This window comes from Schistocerca americana, chromosome 3 (genome assembly GCF_021461395.2).
Source record: "Schistocerca americana isolate TAMUIC-IGC-003095 chromosome 3, iqSchAmer2.1, whole genome shotgun sequence".
Classification (NCBI taxonomy): domain Eukaryota; kingdom Metazoa; phylum Arthropoda; class Insecta; order Orthoptera; family Acrididae; genus Schistocerca; species Schistocerca americana.
In genome coordinates this window covers 180,817,455-180,824,028 of record NC_060121.1, presented here as the reverse complement: position 1 = coordinate 180,824,028, position 6,574 = coordinate 180,817,455, and positions in this window count along the sequence as shown.

Sequence of the window (6,574 nt, the reverse complement as noted above, 5' to 3'; positions counted from 1 at the left end):
CTTCCTCCTCCTCCTCTCTTGGCAGGTCCCCGGACTCGCACACGTATAGTGAACATTCGCGCGCCGGAGATCGTCGCCTTTTGTGCTTCGTGTGTGTGACGTCATATAGTGTTTTTGGTGTCCGCCATCCCACTCCTACGTTCACTTGTGCCGTCGGACTCACCAGTGTTTTGTGCGCCGTGCCGACGTGTTTTCCGTGTTGTTATCGTCACATGTGAACGACTCCGTGTTTTTTTTATGTCTCTGTGACCTCTCTCTTTTGCCCGTCACTTTGTTCATTGTCATTCACCATGTTTTATACTCTTGTAAAACGCTATGGCTGAAGAGCGGCGTAGTGTGCCGCTGCCAGCCTACCTGAATTGTACAGGTTTTAAAATAACAATAAAGTAAAAAAAAAAAAAAAAAAAAAAAAAACTGCGGAAAAGGTCGATATCGTGTTGGTGTATGGTTATTGTGATAAAAATGCCCAACGGGCGTGTGCTACGTATGCTGCTCGGTATCCTGGACGACATCATCCAAGTGTCCGGACCGTTCGCGGGATAGTGACGTTATTTAAGGAAGCAGGAAGTGTTCAGCCACATGTGAAACGTCATCCACGACCTGCAACAAATGATGATGCCAAAGTAGGTGTTTTAGCTGCTGTCGCGGCTAATCCGCACATCAGCAGCAGAAAAATTGCGTGAGAATCGGGAATCTCAAAAACGTCGATGTTGAGAATGCTACACCAACACCGATTGCACCCGTACCATATTTTTATGCACTAGGAATTGCATGGCGTCGAATTTGAACGTCGTGTACAGTTCTGCCACTGGTCACAAGAGAAATTACGGGACGATGACAGATTTTTTGTACGCGTTCTATTTAGCGACGAAGCGGCATTCAACAACAGCGGTAACGTAAACCACCATAATATGCACTATTGGGGAAAGGAAAATCAACGCTGGCTGCGAAAACTGGAACATCAGTAACCTTGGCGGGTTAATGCATGCTACGGCATTATGTATAATTGGCCCCCATTTTATCGATGGCAATCTATATGGTGCAATGTATGCTGATTTCCTACGTAATGTTCTACCGATGTTACTACAAGATGTTTCACTGCATGACAGAATGGCGATGTACATTCAACATGTTGGATGTCCGGCACATAGCTTGCGTGTGGTTGAAGCGGTATTGAATAGCATATTTCATGACAGCTGGATTGGTCGTCGAAGCACCGTACCGTGGCCCGCACATTCATCGGATCTGACGTCTCCGGATATCTTTCTATGGGAAAAGTTGAAGGATATTTGCTGTCGTGATCCACCGACAACGCCTGACCACATGCGTCAGCGCATTGTCAATGCATGTGCAAACATTACGGAAGAATAACTACTCGCTGCTGAGAGGGATGTCGTTACACGTATTGCCAACTGCATTGAGGTTGACGGACATGATTTTGGAACATTTATTGCATTAATATGGTATTTACACGTAATCACGCTGTAAGAGCATGCGTTCTCAGAAATAATAAGTTCACAAAGGTACATGTATCACATTGGAACAACCGAAATAAAATGTTCAAATGTACCTATGTTCTGTATTTTAATTTAAAAATCCTACTTGTTAACATCTGTTCGTCTAAAATTGTGAGCTATATGTTTGAAACTATTACAACGCCATCTATCACAAAGCGAAAAAAGTGGTCCAACTAAAACATTCATATTTCTTTACGTACTACAATATGTAATAAAAATGGGGGTTCCTATTTTAAAAAAACGCAGTTGATATCCGTTTGACCTGTAGCAGCGCCATCTAGCGGGGCAACCATAGTGCCATCTGGTTTCCCCCTTCAAGCTAGCCAAGTTTCGTTCTTTGTAGTTTTTTCGTTTAACGCTTATTTCGTGAGATATTTGGCCCAGTCACGATCCATGGACCAAACTGTACACTTTCGTTTTACCATAAATTTCATTTCTACTACTTGCCACCTCACTTTAATATGCAAGGTCGTGCTGGAAAGTAACGTCTCTTAAAGCTTTTTAAATAAAACAAACGTTATTAACATTGTACATCTTTATTCTTTACGTCTATTTATTTGCAGCCCTTTGTCCCTATTGGACTCCGAATTGTATCCTGAACCATGGTGCTGTCTAATGTATATATGTTAATGTGTGAGAAGCAGCGTGCTGTAATCGTGTTTTGAATTTGAAGACTTCGTCCACACATGGAGCAAGCAAGCTCTCCTTCAGTGTGCCAGGCCACTAACGACCGCCGCGACATATGCTATAAGCCGAAACTTCTGGTTCACTGTCGGCGATCATCGTCCATACAGTCTCGACCTGGTTCCATCCGATTTTCATCTGTTTCAAAGTGCGCCTTCTAAGTTTACACATTGATATTGATAAACTGATGCAAGCAGAGGTGGGGTTGTGGCTCCGTCAACAAAGTGACGTTTTCAACAATCTCTAGTTAGAAGAAATGTGATCGTCACGAAGATGACTATTTTGAGAAATAAATATTTAGAGATCGAGAGTACAAATGTATACTCTTAATAGCGTTTGCTTCATTTAAAAAAAATTTCAGTTTGGGATGCTACTATCCTTTACAGAAGGCTTTACGATCTCTCGTGAATATTCTGATAAGACGGGATGCTGATCCAATAGAGGGGTAAGACAAATACAATTCTGACTCATCAAATCTAGGCACAGCGAACAAGATATTTCGTGAATGACACCCACCCTGAGTTACACGTAACAAAAATGTGCTCTCTGTTTTCTTCCTACGCCTGCCTTTGGCTGTAAATAAATACTGACAGGCACAGCAAACACAACCAAGCCAGCATAAACAATAAACGAGACGACTCCGAAGGCACAAACCGCGACTGCGAAGGCCGAGGGAAGCAATATATTTTCAAGTGCCGTATGCATACCGCTTCCTTTGTACGGCAGTCTTTCGCTGTAAGTAAATACTGGCCCCGCAGCATCCTCAACCGAGACAGCAGAAATGAGAATGTGTCGACTCGGGAGACGCAAACCCGAACCACGAAGGAAGAGAGAAGTAATAATTCTTCCGATATGATAGGCACATTTTCCAGAGGCGAGCATAACACGACGAACCGGACCCCCGTCGTCGTTGAGTGACTAAGTCACACAGCAGAAAGCTAGGCAAACACAGAAAGTTCGATCGAGCGAGCGTGCCATAAAATCTGTTCGTTTCGGAGCAAATCTTCTTGCTCTTGAAATTTACAAAATTCCTTCTAGTATACCTCCCACCACGGGGAGATGCTTTACAAGAAATAATAGGACACTGGTAAACAACAATACTTACTAAGGAGAACTCTTCTCAATGAAAAACAATTCAAATTCTTAGACACTAACAAGTATACGCCTGTAACAAACAGTGAATAAACCTGGTGGGACGTGAAAACCGTGCCGCTGATAATCCGTAACGACAGAGGCTGAGCGTTCGGCGTAGATGGCCGACAGGTGCTTTTTGGGATATCGCTGGGAAGCTGTAGGACCTGCTGCAGTGGCTTCCGACTGGGCACTAACTAAACATCTGATAAGAGCCGGTGAATAATTGGGCCCAGAGCTTCGGTGGAGCAAATTGACGGCGTGTTGGCTTGCGCCGCCCTATATAGCCGGGGCGCGGATAAATTCGTACCGATCCAGTACCGCGAACGTGACACAGTGGAGGAAATAGGTCCCTGGCACCGAGAACCTGTCTGTGGTGGTGCTTATCCTGCCGTATGTCGTCCTTGTGATGATCGATGCAGTGCGAGGAGGCAACGTCTTGTACGTATGCAACCCTGCAATGCTTCGGTGTCTGAGTGGTTGCCGATCGAGGCGAACGACGAAGACATGGCACCTTGTCGTTTCTCACAATGTCTCAATTTTCATGTAGCTTCATTCCCAAAGATAATTGTATTAGTGAAATTATGGCCCTAGCTTTCTTATTCCACACATCTGTTTCTTCGCACACAGTGGAAGCTGTCAACTTCTGAAAAAAACTACTAGCATCTTAGGTTCTTCTGCTGCTATTATTACCTCCATCAATTGATAAAATTTCTTCTAGATAGTTGGATTTCTCTCCTACCTAAGGGTAAATATCGCGAGATCACTCTTAACTCCTGATTTGTGTATTTCTCATTGCCAATTTGTATATTTCCTATTGCCATCTCTACTTTCGTTTAATACCCTTAGCCTTCACGTCCCACTGCGTTTATTCACTGTGTGTTCCAGTCCTATGCCTGTTAGTAGCTGAGAAATTGTATTATTTTTTATCGATAAGAGTTTTCCTTAGTTATGAAATCTTTCTAACATGGTCGTAATAAATCCCTTGTTTTAGTTTACCTGTGTCCCGTTTTTCATTTTGTTTTTCAACCATTTATCGTCTTTTTTCTCTTCCCACAGTTCTAAATCTTGTTGTATAAGGAACGTGCTTTTTTTTTCGGCTCCTTTCAATCTTTCAGAGTGAAATTTCTATTACCGCTTCGTTCTGTTATTTTCGTTCACATTCATATATAACGCTAAGTATTATCGGTGCGGTAAAGTTCCCCATGGCCAATTATCAATGGTTCAAACGCAGGTCAGCGCTGATTTTGTAGTTTTAGTTTTCAAATCTTTTTGTAATAAATTACATGTCATGACTCTAAAAATAAAGGCGATACAGTTGTATCACATACCTTTTCTTTGGAGATTAATATTTCCAATTGTTATATATTTTACTGCCTTTTGTGTGAACATGAACCATTGCACAATTACCAGGAAGCCATGTAGTGGAATTAGTTGACTTACTGTAAATGTCATCAAATCGGAGCCTGCTGACATCATTCTGTATTGCGAATTTATCTACATAGGCCGTAATATTTGTTCTATAAAACAAGAATTTTGTTATCTTTTTTATTGTAATGAAAACATAACCTAATTTTTTACCAAAAGCTTACAAGTGTACTTTGGAATCTAGTCTAGGACTTGGGCTCCTCATACTGCATGCATTGTCTCTGCTAAAGACTTTCGAAATTTGACAACGAGGAAAAAACAACCCATGTTTTGGAACATTAGTGGTGTGGGATGAATCTCAAAAATCACAATACTGACTGTTATGTTTGTACATGCAATGTGAATGGTTCTAACGCAAAGAACAAAAAAGGAATTAAATCCATAAGGTTGCCATCTGCTATGAGACACAGTGGCACATGGCCCTGGTATTCCTATACTTAAGCCAACGACAGACGGAAGGGGAAGTATTTCAGGTACAAACAGTAACAGTTTTCATCATTGTCGCTGGTGTCCGACGAGTTCGTTCCTGAAACAGCAAATGCACCACAACCATTACCACAAGACATGCACGATATAGTAATGGGTTTACACCTTCCTAAGCATTCAGCTGACCTTTTAAGATCCACACTACAAGATAACAGCTGACCTGCATCGCTACGCCAGTGCCTTTCTACAGGAACAGAGAAAAAGAACTCTTACAGTAATTCAGTGATGAAGAAACTCTAGGTTACTGTAATAACATTACAGACTTAATAAACCAACTGAGTTCCGTTAAACACGATGCAAATGAGTGGAGACTACTTACCGACTCTACGTATAGTAAAAGAAGTCTTTACGATGAGGTGCTACACAGTCGTAATGCTCTCCCTTCGAGTAGACACTCAGTGAATCTGAAGGAGAATTATGAAATTTTGAAGTACGTTTTGGAGAAAATGAAGTATGTTGAATATCTCTGCTTGTTGCGTGGAAACCTGATAGTAATCTGCATGACAGTAGGTTAACGACAGGGATTCGCAAAATATCCATATTATTTTGTGAGTAGTACAGTAAGGCGGGAGACAAATATTGGAAACAAAGACAATGGCCCAGAAGAGTAAGTTTAAGATCAGGTAGTAGCAACATAATAAAGGGTAGCCTAATGGACCCTACGAAAATCCTTTTGCCACATCTTCATACAAAACTTCTTGACACAGTTTGTGATAGTTCGTGACCACGACGATAATTGTTTTAAATATCTCAGCGACAAATTTCTTGCTCTGTCTGAAGCGAAAATTAAAGAAGGGCTCTTTGTGGGTCCTCAAATCGAAGTTATAGCTAAAGACATAAAATTGGAAGCTACTATGATTCTAAAGAGATAAATGTTTGGAATTCATTTAAAGAAGTTACGGAAAATTTTGTAAGAAACAAAACACATCCTGATTATGTCCAACTAATGAACAACATGATTCAGAAGTTGAGATCTTTGGGGTGGAACCTGAATCTCCAATTACACTTACTGTTTTCACATTTGGACGCATTTCCTGGTAACCTGGGTGCGGTCAGTGACGAACGAGAAGAGAGATTCCACCAGGTTATTCGACAAAATGGAGAGGAGCCACCAGGGACGATGGAATTATTCAGTGATTGCAAATTACTGCTGGATGCTGTCTAGGGTTTCTATGGAAAATACGCAAAGGAGAATCCAAGAGACCCACATTTAGTATCAAAGAAACAAGATTTTACTGACGTGTTGCTTATAAACAAACGGAAATACAATGCTTAGTAATACAAAAAACCAAATCACTTCTAATTCTCTTATTAAATCAAGATTATAT